The 16,470-nt window shown below is 31.1% G+C and overlaps 1 long non-coding RNA gene across 1 annotated transcript in view; it reads right to left on the reverse strand.

Moving 5' to 3' along the window:
* LOC134727194 (uncharacterized) overlaps positions 1-16,470 on the reverse strand; it is a 33,454-nt gene that overhangs the window by 15,895 nt on the left and 1,089 nt on the right. The window lies entirely within an intron of this gene.

Here is a 16,470-nt window from a genome sequence, read left to right on the forward strand (position 1 = left end):
AAAATATTGATAAGCTGTGTAGAATAGCAACAGAGGGAACTTAAAAAGCACATGCAGTCAATGGTGTCCATTTAATTGGTAAAATTTAAATAACTTTTCCATACATAGCATCTTATATAAAAGTGTACATTGGTCTTGGCAATGTAAATTTTAACTATTGTGTTGAATTTACGGATATAAGCATACACTCATAATCAGGAATATAATTGTTGTTTTCGTTCGTTCCGTTTGTTGTTTAAGAAAAAAATAATGCAAGCTATATTATATTGTAGTTTTAACATGGGTAGGCATTATTTGTGATTATTTTTGCCCCAGCGATAGTGAGGGCTAAAATAACACGAATATAATGCATATCCATGTTAAAACTACAATAAAATAAAGCTTGTACCAATTATTTCTATTCTGATTATGACAATTAAGGTTATTTCCATGTCCGATGTGTATAAAGCGTAGAGCGCTTGTGTAGGCTATTCCATGAACTTTCCTTTTATGTTTGTAAATATGCATACGACTAGCAATGTGATTTTTCAGAGGGAGGAGTTTTAAACAGCCAACATGAACGGTTTTCGTATCTAGGTCAAATATGTCAATTTCCAATTGCAACACATTAGTCATAAAGAATGAAAGAGTAACAACATGTGCATCATTTAAGAGTTTGGAAGCGTTTTACGTTAATGAAATATGTTATTATATTGATGAAATTCATTGTTCTGCAGTAGTCAATATACAAATACCGACCGTGCGAGGGATGTATATCCAGTCAAGGTCGATAAACACTTCCAGTTGTTGTAATATACGCATGTGCAAACAAATTTTATTGGATTTAGAACATGGGTTTATTCTCAAAACCAAAGAAGCACGTTATATTAGAATAAAGTCTAAGTTTGAAGTTTTAAGTATTTATGGACTTTCCTGTTATTTTTAATTTACCGTGAAATTCGGACTTTGTCGAACGTTATTGCTATAATATGATTTTTGAAAAATGAAGAAATGTTCGAGTTGCTCAGGAAATTTCAAATACAAATTGCAACCTGTCATACGTTACATCAAGAACAAAGTCTGACACATTTATAACTTATACGTTACCTATTTGGCTCTACCAATATTCTCGTTGAGATTTTTATCATAATTTCCCTTCAACATCTGAACATCAAAGAGGACCACACAAATCAACCACTAAACATGACATTGCTAAAAACTGACAACGTATGACAGAAAAACCAAAATGACCCGTGCGAATTACATTCATTTATTGTTTAGTTTAAATGTTTTCTTCCCCCTGCAAAGTGTGCCAGAGACTCTAGCTAAACATGATCAAAGCAATCAAAGAGTACAAGCTATCATAACTTGTAAAAGGATTAAAACAAAGAAAACGGGATCAGAAGAGGGCACTAATATACTTAAATCTAATCCATATATGTCAATGAATTACACTGTTAAAACTAATCTCAACAAATAAATGCTTGAAAGGAAATATATATATACATCATATGCTTGCTCTTCAGCGACACCAATCTTGTCATAACGAATATGTGCAAACAGCATTAATTGAGCATTAAGTTGTGGTACACAAAACTGAACAGTTTTTCATTGTTAAATTTTATTATACAGAAAAAGTTGGTCTGACAACGAACTATCAATGTGTCTACAAAACTATTTCAAAGTTGTCTATCTCACATAAAGATTTTCTTTAGATCGGGATGTACTCGTGGAGCAGGAACTGCTTCCCCTTTCGGAGCAATCTTTTGTTTTTATGTTGTGTTTTGGATTGCCCCGCTCTCACTATTTTTTTTCAAAATTCAAGTGTAGATTTTAGATAAATCGTTACGTAGAACAGAAAATAAACACAAATTAAAACAACAGAAATTTCTGTAGCATTTTCACCCGTCATTAAAAAAATTGCCAGCAATAAAAACTTCTGCATAACAACAAAAGACCAATTTTGTATGATGGTCAACTTATATTGCAAGAGAACTTCATCAAACATAGATCAGCATTCGGAGTATTCTGCAATGCAGTAATATGAAAATCATAGTAACCTAATATTTATTTTCGCGAGTTCGTAATCATCTGCTAGGCAATATCAAAGAGGATTAACCTCTGTATAGGAATATAGTAAAATATGCATGCCTAGTGTTAAAGTATTTGAATTATTCAAAAGGAGGGATCGAGGAAAAACATAACTAATTTTATCACTTTTCCCCAAAAATGGAGACTGAATTGATATTTTGGTTCTTTCGAATTTTTAATTTTTTTTAATAAAATTGAGAATGGAAATAGGGAATGTATCAAAGAGACAACAACCCGACCATAGAAAAAAACAACAGCAGAAGGTCACTAACAGGTCTTGTGTGCATCCTATATCTGTGAGAAAAACTGCTTAATTTTTTTAATCTCTTTAATTTTGATGTTTATTTTCAGATTTAACTTAAATGTTGCTCAAATTGCAGAAAAGAAATGTTGTCACTAGATGTACCTAAATGTATGTCCGCTACTGCTAACTCGCTGGTTACGACTGTGTATATAAATCAATGGATAATGGCGAGTCTCCATGCCACAGAATATTTTCGAATCCGCTTTGCCAATAATTATATATATAGCGTAGTGCTTTACCATTTTTCAAATAAATGTTTTTTGTGCTGTTTGATCGCAGCAACTTATTTATAGAGAACATTTCTTTTTCCCGCCATTTTTATGGGAACACGAGTCGCATTCCAAATGGATTAGTACAAAAAGCTAATCAGCAAGCCAGATGTGAATTGTACCAGAAAAACCTATCTTAGATATGTAATTATATTATTTGTGTACATTTAGATTTACAAACACTAGAAATTGGTCCTAACATATTCGTCACCGACGCAAATGTGATATAATTCGTAAAATATTTGATAACGAAAGCGTGATACAGTGATCCTTAACAACAGATGTCTGACGAACGATAACAGTCCTAATGAAAAATCGCCAAATCACACAAGGGGCCATTTCTCGCGATATATGTTATTGAATGTAAATGGAAAATAATTTGACGAATTGATTTAAACTTGGAGATAAATGATTTGTTAATCAAACTTTTGTAGCTCGTTCGTTTTGATTTGTGAATGGAAGGTCAGTATAAAGAAGATTGCAAGATCATTTTTTCATTTCACCGGTGCATTTTTATCAGGCGTTAAATTACAATTTGACAGACTGTCGTTTCCAAATTTACAAAGCTTTTAAAAGAGCACGATTTACTGCTTGTACGAAACTAACAATACGAATTGTAAGACATTTTGAATTGATATCCGTTATCGACTGCTACATGTTTTTACTATGAGTCAGAAATCTCATTTATAATGCCAAAAGTGAATAACCAGAGAAAAGATTAAAAACGGAATGAAAACAAATCCATTTACAGTATAATCATTCTAAATATTTTACAACAGAAAATATAAATTATACTCTCAAGCAGTTGTATATGTAACTAAATGGAAGTCATTTAAGATGTTAAATTGACAAATTAACTTATATTAAAACTGAGTTTGAAATCAACGGAAAAAAATTGAAGTATTTTGGATTATGAAACCTAGTGTTTTGGATTAGTGATATGCAGTACAAGTCGACATTTGTTACATGTAGTTTCTGCACACAAGACCCCTTACAATGTAGAAATAAGATGGTATGATTGCTAACGAGACAACTCTTCATCAGAGACCTAATTGACACAGAAATGTCACCGAAAAGGTCCCTGTACGGCTTTTAACAATGATCAAAACCCATACATAGTAATTTATTAAAGGCCCCAAATTGACAAACGTAAAACAATTCAAACGAGAAAACTAACGACCTGCTTTAATTACAAAACAATGAAACGAAAAACAAATATAATATACAGCAATAAACTACAACCTCTGCATGGCGGCCTCCTTACTTGGGACAACACATATATAATGTGGCAGTTTTACCCGCGAATCCGCCCCTAACATGGGATAGTTGTGTTACGACACAATACAAGAACAAACTATGTTAAACAATAAAAACAGATTTGAGAAACACAAAAAAAGACAACAATTCAATAACAGGCTCCTGACTTGGGACCAGCACATATAGAATGTAATTGGGTTATACATGTTTGCTCGCGCCTGTCCCTCCATATTTTTGTTCAGTGGTGTAACAGTACAACACAAGAACACACTTTTTATAAAAATAAGTTGAAAAGGGCCTAACTCATCAGATTGAGTCAAAGCACTTAAAAAAATAACAAAAACAAAGTACAATACTGAGAGTACTATAATTTCTTAAAGCTAGTTCAAAGCCAATATCAAATAATAATTATAAAAAAAACATGTGTCTAAGACTAAAATATCATTAGTTCACATCCCACATTCAATGGATGTATTGTATATATGTTATTAACAGTCAGGGAAAACATTTTCTTAAGCAATGCCAGAACATGGGTTTCGACAGTTTGTAGAACCTGGCAATACTATTTATTTTTCTTTAATTACTAATAACAAAAGAACTAATTAAGGTGTTGAATAGGTAAATTTTTAGAAAAAGTTTGTTTTAAAGATCGATAAGTTTGACCGGATCGTATCTAAATTTACTGGATCGGTAATCAACATCATCGTAAAAGTAAGAATGTGTCAATCTGTTTTTTAATAAGCATTCGACAGGTACAACCAAACTTATAAAACCAAATTTTGTATCTATGAAAGAATTTTGTCTATCAAATTTAAGTAAATTTGTAGTTACGTTTACATCGTTGACTCAATCATTTACTAGAAATACACAGTTTTCTTCCATTGAAATTCTAAACGTCACTATAGACACGGACATACCGAACTAGTTGCTATCTTAAAAGATAACTCGCAACAACCCTTTGAGAGGTCTGCTGCTAGCTTGATGCGATGAACATACAACCTCAGGAATTATTGAGTTGTCCTAAATGTATGCATTTACATCCTATATCCATTCATTTTTGCATCAAAAGCATTTTTTATACAATGTTTTAAGTTTCTCATTTCTATTTAAACATTTAAAAGATGACCAACGAGAATCAGATAACCATTTTGTATTCTTATTCCTCTTTGAATTGAAAGCTAAAGCAAACGGCACATGGACAAAATCAAGCACCCAGAGGCGAGCTTCAGTTGGCCCCTTAACTCCGAAACAGACAATTAAATGAACCAAAACTTATAGTACATGCAAGACTAACAAAGGCTAGATGTTGTATGATTACCAATAAGACAAATCTCAACAAGAGACCAAATGACAAAGAAATTAACAACTACAGGTCACCGTACGGCCTTCAAAAATGAGCAAAAAACCCACCACACAGTCAGCTTTTAAAATACCCAGAACTGAAAAATGTAAAACAAGTCAAACGAGAAAACAAACGCTCTGATTTGTGTACAAGATAGTGAACAAAAAACAAATATGATATACAGCTACATACGACAACCACTTACACTGCAGGCTCCTGACTTAGTACATGCGTATACATAATGTGATTGTGTTAAACCGGTAGTAAGTGCCAATCATCTGATGAGCTGGGAATGTGATGCAACAATGCAACATAAGAACATACCATAAAAATCAGCTATGAATGGGATTACTTATCAGGTCGATGCAAACGGACGTGGCAGTGTACTTTTACATCCACACAACAAGAGAGACCCTTAGTACAAATCTGAGGGTACTAGCAGTTACTGACAGTTAGTTCGAAGCTATGGATTTATTTACAATGAAAAGACTTTTGTTCAAAGGCGCGGTATATATATTAAAATTGAGAATGGAAATGGGGAATGTGTCAAAGAGACAACAACTCGACCAAATAAAAAAACAACAGCAGAAGGTCACCAACAGATCTTCAATGTAGCGAGAAGTTCCCGCACCCGGGGGCGTCCATCAGCTGGCCCCTAAACAAATATATACTAGTTCAGTGATAATGAACGCCATAATTTTCCAAATTGTACACAAGAAACTAAAATTAAAATAATACAAGACCAACAAAGGCCAGAGGCTCCTGACTTGGGACAGGTGCAAAAATGCGGCGGGGTTAAACATGTTTGTGAGATCTCAACCCTCCCCTATACCTCTTACCAATGTAGAAAAGTAAACGCATAACAATACGCTTACATTCATTCAGAGAAAGGAGCAAACAAGTGCTGCATAGGCGGGTTGTATAACTAGGCAGCGACATCTGATCTGAATAGGGGGATAAAAGTCAACGCCATTTAAAGAGAGAACGTCTAAATGATCATTGCAAACCCCCTTTCAATGACCAGTCGAGAGGAAATTCTGCGCCAAATTACCTTACCTTTTAAATTACATTTAAAAATGTAATTAGATTTATTTATACACCCTGCATATCCTTAAACTATCCACCGTTAACAATCTTTTGTTTCATAAATATTTATCACTCAGGAGGAAAATGTTGGCCAAGTTACATTGCCTTAGCGAAATAGAATATAAGTTGAAATTCACAAAAGCTTCACGTTTCATGAATAAAAATATTTTAAAAAAGACACAAAAGTACCAATAAGTCAATAAAATACTCTATTCGTCGAAAAACAAACTATGCATTACATGAAAACAAACGAAAACGAAATACAAACAACAGTCACCACTAGAAAACTACATATTCAGAGCCCGACCTAAAAACAAAATTTGGTGCTCAGGAAAGGTAAACAGATCCTGTTCAACACAGAAGATACCATTATTGAAGCAGAAGTACACAACAAGATGCTTAAATGTATGCATACAGAAGGTAACAGGATAGAAAGTTCAATCGGTATTAATTTGTTTAAAATTATACCTTTTGACGAAAAAACAAAAAAAGTTTGATTGAAGGCAAACAGATTGATGGTAACATATTTGCATTGTCTCTTTTCGATATCTTATTTCGGATAAGAGAGATCACAGCTCAAAAATGTTTTTAATATTTCATCATTAAAGATAATTTTCTTTTTGATACTTCGATTACAACACAGTGGTGTGTGCTGATAAAAAATATAATTGCTTAAAGCAGAAAACCCGCCGAAAATATATTGATAACAATGTAAGACTGTATGGAAAGTCGAAGCCGTGTGTTGTTTGTTGGTTCATATAGAAACCAATAAAAAAATAAGTATTTGCCCTGTCTGTTTCTATGACAGCTTTATCCCTCTAAACAAACAAATCTTCACATCAAACGTTTTAATGACGCAAAAAAAAAGTGTTCCCATTCCTGTAAAAATACCTGTACTCATGCCAAACCAATATTTGGTAACTGTTGAAGTACTAATGCCAAAGGTATAATTCACACCTAGCGTCAAAGTAATTAGCCCTTATTAATCGTAGATCCAGGATAAGGTCTGTTCAAACTTAATGGCAATTTAAGACGCCCATTCAAAAATCGTATCAACCGAAAAAGTGAAATGACAAATAAGACTACACGAAAAAAGTGACATTTAGCTGATAAAGACGTCATGATAAAGTTACGATGGCCCTGCTCTCATGATATGTTTTTAATCAAACTTCCTTCATTTTTGTTCAAGCTTAATATTAAAACAAGCAGCCTTATATCGGAAAATGTTTATTTATATAAAGATAATAAGATGTGGTATGATTGCCAATGAGACAAGTCTCCAGCAGAGATCAAAATGGCGTAGAAGTGGAAAAAACAATAGGTCATCATACGACATTTAACAATGAGCCAAACCCATGCTGCATTGTACGCAAGAAAAGGCCTTGTATAACAAATGTAAAACAATTCAAACGAGCTTTACGGCCTTTATGTTCTTAACATGATACGAAAATCAAATATACGCTATAGTTTTCATAATTACAATGTCGCATTAAGGCAACTGCCAAATATCCGTACGATTAAGACTATAACCATTCAACCTGACCAGACTAATAATGTGTCAATGTATTATAAAGCGAAGTATTTAGTACGACATACACATAGAATCGAGCTGAATATGCAAGTAGTATTTGCCACTGGACGTAAATCAAACATCAATCTTTAAAGCCATTGTCTTTATTTATGGTATTCTTAAATTATTACTCCTCTGCGACTGCATTAATTTTAAAACTGCATAATTTTTACAAAGTTATCAAGATATAACCAACTTTACTTAAGGAATGAATGACTAATATTTTTTCTGTATATGAAGAAATAACATAAAAAAATTGGTGCACACTGAATAACGCGCGTAGCGGGTTATTTAACAGTGTGCATCACATATTTTTTGTTATTTTGAATAGACAGAAAAAATATAACAGTCATTTCTTATAATTGAATTCCAAATTACATTTTAAACCGTCGTAAACCATATAAAAAAACGTTGATGACGTCACGGTCACATGACAATATTATGTCTATGGGCTGATAACAAAATAACTTCAGCCAATCAGAGGACGCATTACATCCAACATTGAATTATATATACTTATTACAAACTATTAAGACTCTTCTGAGCGCTTCTCTGCAAACTTTATTTATGCAGAAGGCATTTGCAACACGATGACCGCTTATGTTTTTAGCAAGTACATTGAATTAAAACAAATATGAAGAAATAGTTATACTACAGTCTTTCAAAATATGTTCTACGGCAATGGCTATATATCTAAAGTTTGGATCATGGTTCACCCGATTCGACTCGTGTTATCCTCTTGAATAGCGTCTTCTAAACAGTTCTTACATTATGCTGAAAGAACAAGCTATTTTCAGATATATGAGTCATAGTTGACTACATGTAATAAAGTTTATGGTTTAGCCATCATATTTAGTACAAGTAAGGAAAACCTGGTTCAGTCTTTCATAATACAATTTATGTTTCATAATACTCGGATACCTTCAAATTGTCAAATTAACACTAAGAAACTCTCTATGCTTAGTTCTACCATTAATTGAAAATTGGCACCAACCGCAGCACATCTAACAGTCAAAATCTAGTAACAATTTCCTGCATACCAAATTGACTAAAACTCTCAAATTGATTTAAAATATACTGAAACATATATCGAAATTGCACAAGTAAATAAAGGCAACAGTAGTATACCGCTGTTTAAAACTCGTTATTATTCAAAATATTGGTATTAGGTAATTTGTTGTTCTAAAATTTTGGAAATTATTCAGATTAGGGGAAATATCTTCCTCATGCATGGAGAGCTCTGGTATAATTGATTCCCAGTTGTGTCTATGTTTTAACCCTTTTTTGTGTTGTCAGCTCTTCAATTTTTGAGTTTATTTTTAAAAAGGATTGACTGCGAGCAACCAGTTAAGAGAAAAATTACGTTAAAAATTATTTTCCATAAATACCATTTAGTTTCTCTTTGTTTATCTGTTTAAGCTGTCGATATTTGCGATATCGATTAAATATTGACATTTTGAAAAATCGTCGCGATTTATTTCTCTATTGATGTCATCAAGTTTAGTGTCTGGCCTTAATCAAAATGTGAAATTTAGTAATTTAGAAAACAAAGGAATTGTTTTATTTCAATTATACTTTTAGAAATTTCCTTATCTAATTTGTTGTTTCAATGAGTTTACACTTTGTTTATCTGATACAATATCAACAATATCTACAAGCCATCTTCTTAGTGTCCATGGCCATCTGCTAAAGTTATCTTCATTGACAAAATAGGTCACTGTAAAGACTCAACAATAAGCAGCACTCATACAGCATTGACACAAGGTCAAATATTTCAAATGCGAAAACAAACACTATGATATATCTAAAAACGATAAACGAAAAACAAATATGGAAAACAGCAACCGGCGACAACCACTGGATTAAAGAGCTACAGAGTAAAGAAGCTGTCACTTTGAGGATGTAGTGTATTTGAAAGCTAATGCCTTCACGAAATTATAGGACATTGGTGTGGCAAATATACATAGCTACAATATGTAACATTTGGAAAGAGCATTTGATTGCTTTGTTAAAATTGAAAAAAAATTATAACAATCCAGTAGTATCTCGACCTATATAAATTATTATATTCATTCTTGACTTGATCAGCTTGATATGTTAATGGTATCGATTTGATATCGGCGAGATTTTTTATCGAAAAAGACGTCTGGTAATGTCATGAGTGTATACATTGAATCGATAAATCGTGTCGAAATTGTTGATATCAACATCTGGAAAAGTCTTGGACATGTATGCAAAATGAACTGGTTGGTTTCAAATGAAATAAATCGTACAACCGTATTGTTAAAAATTCATAACAATTCACTAAATTATATGGTACCATAAACGGTTTTACCATGACCGCAAATAGCTATTTGTGTCCTATAATTCATATGAATGAACTTGCAATCTTGTGATGTTGGTTTTGAACTTACTAAAGAACCTAGCAAAAAAAACGAAGAAGTATTTTCCTGCCTTATTCTTAGACAAATTATAAAGTTTTCCGTTAATCAAAGAATGCAACAACGTTTTAGAAATGGGAGATGTTGAAGGATAGACAAACAGACAACTATCCACCAATGTTAAAATGAAGTAAAAGTTAAGCAATGATATGCCATTGTACGGTCTTCGACAATGATAAAACCCCATACTGTATGGTCGACTATAACATATGAAAAAATACAAACGAAAAAATAAACGACCTAATTTATGACAAAACAATTTACGAAAAACAAATATGACAGATGTAAAACAACGACAACCACTGTATAACAAGCTCCAGCATTGGGCTAGGCACATACAGACTGTAAAAATCAGTTGCAATTGCCTAAACTCAAAAGACCAGTACGAGGCGCATAAACAACTAACATCAAAATAAAAGAAGCACCAAAATTATAGTACTTGCGTTGGCTGAAACCTAGTTTAAAGCCAATTACAACTAATAGATAAATCGTGTTTCCCAGACAAAAGTATCAATCATTACACATCCATCGGATTAAGTGTAAATTATGTCATGAACAGTATCATTGTGTTAGTCGTATTTTAAATATCGATTTTTTAATCAATCAATAAATTTAGAACATAACACATCACTTGAAATTACTATAACCGATAAGGTTCATTGTAAATAAAGTTTTCATTATGACACAGCAATAGATCTCCCCCTTCCCTATTTCATTACACAAAAGTTAAAAAAGTTTTTTTATATTGGAAGAATTGTTTGTCTCATTTGTTCAATATAAAAATCTACCTTGCAACCGTAAATGTAATCATTTTTTGCCAATAGGGGTTGTATCTACGGAAAATAGCAGTCTTTATTTTATTCTTCCAAATATCACATATTATCTGTTTAAAATAAATGAAAAATAGTATGTGAATACGGATGGATATATCTAAAGTAAAGTGAAAGTTATATTAACTTTTATCTCAAATGAAAATTTCTACCCAGAAACCATTTGGAGTTTTGAGAAAACTTTCTGAATGACCACAAAATGTTGATGGACATCGTTTATACTTATAAAATTAATTCTTTAATTCTGTAATATATTTGTGGACTTAAGTTTCATATTCATCATTTCAGTTGAATATTATTCAGTCAATTTTCATAATTCTAAAGCTTAAAATACGAAGAAATAATTTGGACAACATCAAAGGTAGATGCGACAAAAGGTCTTTAGGTAGGCTTCAATTTTGCACTTTAATTACAGATAATGGGACTGGAAATAAAAATGGTGGGATTACGGGATGAAATTTATTTATTTGTGATAAATATTCTGCGAATTAAGTTTATCTGGTGACAAATTTGAAGCTATTTTATCAGTTGCTCTGATCATGGATGTTATCTTAATCAAATTCCTTCATCCCTAACTACCGTCTCTTTTTGGATTTCTATCATTTTCTTTAATGAATATCTGCAATATTTTAAGAAAACGGTTAGTTTGAAAAACAAGATTTATAGTTTTAAAATGTTTAAACATTTCATTTTGTACTGTCTTCCCCAAAGTAATGATAAATAGTCTAAGATGTTACACAATACATGTTATAACAACACAGATATATTTTACTGACATTAACCATTGATGCTAGTTCGAACCTTCTACTTGATATGGAATAGTAAATACACGCCAAACAGTTTTGTCATAAGGCAGCAACCATTTGATTTTCTGGGGTGGGGGGCTATGGTTTTTTTTGAAAAAAAAAGTTAGTTTCCAGCTTTTGGAGAAAAAAAAATATGTTTTTGATTCTGAGAAAAAAATTGTTTGTTTCACCCTCAGATGCCACTATATGTAATGCTAAAATTGAAAGAAAAAAATTGTTTTCGACATGTCGCGAAAAAATATTTGTCCAGAAAAAAAAACATAGCCCCCCCCCAGAAAATCAAATGGTTGCTGCCTTAGTTAGAAAAAAAAAGACCATTTTTTTTTGGTGCGAGGGTTTGCTCAGTATCTGGGTTTCTTTACCGTGTTATGTACTGTTGTTTTTGATTTATGAGTTTGAATATCCGAATGGTATCTTTGGTCTCTCTTTGTATTCAGATTTGTATAGTGTTCTTTTCTATAAGTTTCTTCATTTTGTTCTATTAGTCTACATGTAGAAAACAAAAAGGCTTCTTAGTCATGCCACTTTTGTTATTTTTTATTTTATCGGAAAGATCAGAACGCCTGTTGACAGAAAACAGACAATATATCTCGTTTGGTGCTTAAGGAAAAAAACTGCATGGATCATGATTTGTCAAATTTTATCATATTGCTTTAACATTGCTTCGAATACTTATAAGCAGTATTTTCACTTTCAATTTAAAACGGTCGTACCATGGACAGATGACTAGTAAATATTCTTCAGTATAGATTTCCATTTTTTTTTATAATGAGATATAGGAATATGTGGTGTGAGTGCCAATGAGACAATTCTCCATCCAAATAACAATTTAAAAAAGTAAACCATTATAGGTCAATGTACGGCCTTCAACACGGAGCATCATTTAAGCAATGATTTTTAAACTTCTAAAAATCAGACACATGAGATAACAATTATAACCAAATAACTTGACATATGAAACCATATAGTTGAATAATTACATTAGATGTAAGTTTCATTATAATACGTTATTCTGATTGGCTTACATGTTATTCCGTAAACAATTGCATCAGACAATAACATTTATCATGCATGATGACACGAGGTCCCACAAAAAAGTGCACAGGTGAATTAAATCAAACTGGATAAAAATCGTGTTTTCATGATTTTAGCTAAAAAAATGTAATTATATAAAGTATTGAATACTTCTTTTTGAAACTTTATAGGGTTGTAAAAGCGTTGACCGTGCGTACATTTTTAGAATCATACAAAATGTACTTCGGTCAACGCTTTTACCACCCAATAAATTTACAAAAAGAAGCATTCAATTCTTAATTGTTCTACCAATGAAGTTGTATGTATAAAATCGTTTATGTGTGAAGAGTCTTGATTTGAAGTCATTGGAGAATAAGATACTAATTGAAAAATTACAAAGTTTTGATACAGTTTTAAGATTGTGGTAAATCAAGATATTTTTCAGCTGATTTATGACAAAATCCGAAACAATGGAGCGAATTTACACACATATGTCAAATTAAGCACAGTGCTGCTCGCAAAATGTATGCATGCTAGTTTTGTCAATGATAAAAATTTGTCGGAATATTGTCAATAAAATTCATTGAACCAAAGAATAGTGTGAAGATCTTTGAAAAATGAATTCAATATAGTAAACAAGACACGCCCTTTATGTATGTGTGGTCAGTTATTATGATAACCAGAACAAGTCACTCCTTTGTAATGGGTGACCTCTGTGCCTCAATGATTTTTAAAAGATATTGAATTTTGAAAGATATGTATGCATTAAATAAGACTACAAGTATTTTGAATTTGACCCAGAAAATTTTCAAGTTTTAGATAATTTAAAATGTGTCCAGTCACCGTTCAATTTTGTTTTTACATCTTTATTTCATTCATGTATTTATACATGTAGTAGTGAATTCATTTATACTTATACTTGATTATAAATATGTTTCAGACCTTTGTTTTCTTAAAAGCATGCAAATTTAAAAGCACTACATGCAAGCATTCATTGGTTACAATGTGACAAGTTCAAAGGAGCACAAAGCTCAATTCAGAAGGACAAAATAGTATTTATCAGACATAATTAATACAAAATTGTTTTCAATGTTATTCGATCTAAAAAAAAATAATCTTCCCATCTTTAGATAAAGATATACCAAAACAGTATATAACAACATTTCTAAAATAACCAATGATGATACTTTGGTGTTGTCAATTGGCGCAAGCGCGTTTGTTTATTTTATGGTGTGATAACATTATTTTTTTAATCCAGTGTCGTTTCTGCAGATTAGGTCTCGACATGCTAATTGTTATGTATGAATATATATGGATTAGTATCTGTGCTACAGTCTTTCTAATTCAAGTCTATCATTTCATGCTTACTTAACTCCGATTCAATTTGATTAAAATCACATTTTTTCACTAACCGAATGGCATCTTCCATTAAGTTCAATTTCGGGATTTGTTTGCCAGTTACTCAGTTTTCGTCGCTCCTATAAGGAATAAAACCCCTTGCCTTTTTACTAATAATACTAAATGCATTTTTATTCATTTTAGATAAGTCAGAGAAAACTTTGAAACTTTCTCAGCATAATCCTTTTTGTTTTCCCTTTTCCGCGGGTGGTTTACCAGAAGAACGAAGCAAGGTTAATAAGATAGTAAAATATGTTAAAATCAATAAATAACTGCTACAACTTCAGTAAAAATAACTCCAAATCAATTATCATTCACTAATGTCACTAATGGCTGTTTTTCATGGAAATGTTAATAGCTCTGTACACAACATTTTCTCCATTAAAAGACTTGTTATTGATTAAAAGAGTAAGCGCAACAAGTTAAATAGGGATAAGGCGGAACCAGTGTGTATTGAAATAAAACAATACAAATATACAAATCTCGGCAACCTTTAATTGCTTTCTTCTTTCAAACACAAACAGTTGTCGAAATGTAAATTTCGCATACATCTAAGAACTCCGCCTTATGATAAATCAAACAGTCAAATCAAACTACAAATACTTTAACATTTCATTAGCATAATTTTCTTGGGAAAAAGAAATATAAGCATTAAAAAAACGAAAATAAGGTCATAGTTAATTTATTTGTTTTGCGTTTGAGTTTTTAATTAAGAGTTTGTTTTTTGATTAGAAATAAGCGTTGTTTTTACTGACTTTTTCTAATTTGGGATAACCTTCATGTTTATATCAAATTAGCCTTTATAGGAGCTAGTGATCTCCTTTTTTTTCATTTTTAAAACAAATCATTGGATTAAAAATAAGAAGAAAACTGTAAAGTTAACAGGCGACAGACAATATTTTTTTTATATCGTTTCCCTTTTAAGAATTACAATTTTTGTAGCAGAGAACTCTTAGATAATGATAAAATTTTGTCAGACCACACATAGAGGTTTGACAACTTTTGTTCTTGATAAATAAATAGCAATGAAAAATGTAAAAAAAAATATAAAGAAATAGAATAAGTAGAAAGATGATATTAAATACAATTAAAATTGTGTTTATTACATACATTCACAAGTCATATTAAATCTTCTTTTGGTATATGAAAAATATATTAATTAAAATAGATTTAGAATAATTTTAATATTTATTTCAAATCATTTGGAAACGACGAAACTTTTGAAAGATCAAACTTTTAGTTATTTATATCAGCAATAATTTGAATTTAAAAATGATAATAAAAAAACACTAGTCCTTATGCGATACATTGCTGTTTGCAATTTCATATTTTATAAAAAATAAAATTCAACAAAAGCTCACACGAATATATAGTAAAATTATATTTTTTTCAAAATAATTATAAAAAGGCTTAAACAAATGAAAAACAAATGTAAAAATTTGAATAAAAGATCAATTAAAGTGTTTCTATTTATTTAAAAAAAAAAAAGAAAATAAAACGAAATTTGATTTTTGTATAATGAGCAAAAATATGTTAAAATTGAACAGCCTAATTTGTTTTAAAATTGTAACAATATTCTTTAAAATAAAATCACACAACGTGCGAGATCTTCTGCTAAATGTTTGAAATAACAAGACGGGTTTGCGACAAACGGACGAAGTAATTGCAATTAAGTTGTCTACGGATTTATAATTCAATTATCTCCTAGGAAATAAATAATTTAGATCTTATTTCTTCATAGACAGAATAAATTATTAAAACGGATGCGAAAATTACAATTGTCATGATAATTATGACATTAAATGTGTAATGTATATGACAATAACATAAAAATAATTAATATTTTTGTCGAGAAAAATGAAACGGAAATATTAGAAGTTTATGAAAATATGTGATCTGTTTTATTTTCTGAATTCATATATCCCTTATTTCGGTAAGGAACTAGTCTATGTTGAGTGAATTTTAATTATATTGAGTCATTATTCGTTTATAATAGCCATAATTCAAATAATTTCTAAAATGAAATGAGCTACATTTCAAACCACGTGCGAAGCAATGCATCAATTTAATACTGTTTGAAATT

Source organism: Mytilus trossulus, chromosome 7 (assembly GCF_036588685.1).
Source record: "Mytilus trossulus isolate FHL-02 chromosome 7, PNRI_Mtr1.1.1.hap1, whole genome shotgun sequence".
Taxonomy (NCBI): domain Eukaryota; kingdom Metazoa; phylum Mollusca; class Bivalvia; order Mytilida; family Mytilidae; genus Mytilus; species Mytilus trossulus.